At 35.8% G+C, this 1543-nt stretch overlaps 1 long non-coding RNA gene across 1 annotated transcript in view; it reads left to right on the plus strand.

The window, feature by feature from the left end:
* The first annotated feature begins 414 nt into the window (after positions 1 to 414).
* The window catches only part of LOC122171706, a 9021-nt gene continuing 7892 nt past the window's right edge, over positions 415 to 1543 (plus strand). Inside the window, exon 1 of the long non-coding RNA XR_006172076.1 lies at positions 415 to 530. This is a non-coding gene — a long non-coding RNA (uncharacterized LOC122171706). The remainder of the gene's footprint in view (positions 531 to 1543) is intronic.

Genomic DNA, 1543 nt, shown 5'->3' on the forward strand with positions numbered 1-1543 from the left:
CTTCAGTTTTCTTGTGAAAAAATATTAATGCACAAACTGAAGGGAGAAGGGATACAAAGGAAAACAGGACTGCGCACTGGAGTGCTCTGTGCTATCCCCAAGCCAGTTCTTTCCTGAATCTGTAATAAGAAAAAACATTTCCGGAATCACTTATACCTTCTAATTTTGAGTAAAGTGGCTTAGTGTAACTTTACATGTTTTGACTGATAGCATTAAAACAGCTCAGTTCCCAATAGATTAAAAATGTTACACAAATTAACAGATTTCTAGCGGAATATTTCTTTTTTTCCTCTGAAGAAAACATTTTAAAAAATCCAGTTCAATTCCAGTTCACAATAAATTCACATGCAATCAGGGAGAGTCAAGGGTTAAACAAGTAGTAGCCATGAGCCAATTGCTCAGTACTTTGAACTCAGCAGCTGCACACCTGCACATGCGAAAGGGCCATCTGGAAAGCAGATCACTACATGAGAAAAAAAAAAAAAAGAAAAAAAAGAAAACGTAGATGGACTATGGGGCACTCATAATAGGTAAAGTAATTTTTCATTATTCCTAAGTTTTTCTTTTTTCTTTTCTTTTTTTTTTTTTCTTTTTTTTTACTTGTCTTTGAGGAGTGCTTTATACTTAAACTGCAGGCAGCTCCTGTGAGTAGAACATGTGTATTTTAATATTGTGCTAGTAACTGCAGTAAACCAAGCGTAAATGAATGTTTCAAAGCCATTTGTGCTTATATGTATAGAGAGATAGTGAAGTTGTGTGCAGTTTGCAAATTTTAGACTCAAAGAGGAGGAGCTCAGGACTCATTTTAACTTATAGCTGTACTGCTAGAGGCAGCCAAACACCTGCAGAAGAATAAATATGTGGGACTGAGGAGAAGCCTCTAAGAGCGGGTCAGTCATGAGCAGAAATTTTTTTTATTTAATGAGTTGAGTGTATTAAAAAGTAATAGACTCATAGAACAAGATTTAAGTGACAAGTCTGAATTCAGTTGACATCCTACCTTCCCCCAGGTTTGAGTCTCACTGCCTGCATTTCAACACAAATATGCACACAGCAGTCAGTCTGCAAATGCACAGCAAATTCAAAGTCCTGACAACATTTGATTTATAAAGTCCAACTGCACTGTGTGCACAGTAAATATCTAATCCTTTCCCATAACTGAGGAGTAAAGAACAAAGAAATAGGTAAGAGCAGACTGTCTTTCACAAAGTAATTCATTCAGCTCATAGATAGGTTTTGGTTGACATCTTTCTTAACAACATATGAAATTTGAGCAACTGATGAATAACACCAGTGGTAACAGCTAGCCCTTTCCATTTCCCCTCCGTAGTTTCTCCCATTGTGGCTCAGAAAGGTAATAACCAAAGGGCAAAATTTATTTATTCTCAACTTTTTTGAGCACTTCTGGCTAAGAATCATTTTTTGGTTTTATATTCAAGCAATAGCTGTACAATAGACACCTGACTCAGAACTATGAATTACTTGATAACCTGTATAAATAATTTATTGTTTGTTATTACTAAGAAGAGATATTCCATGCTGC

This window comes from Centrocercus urophasianus, unplaced genomic scaffold (assembly GCF_019232065.1).
Source record: "Centrocercus urophasianus isolate 14NV4802_14NV808 unplaced genomic scaffold, USGS_Curo_1.0 seq_11, whole genome shotgun sequence".
Lineage (NCBI taxonomy): Eukaryota > Metazoa > Chordata > Aves > Galliformes > Phasianidae > Centrocercus > Centrocercus urophasianus.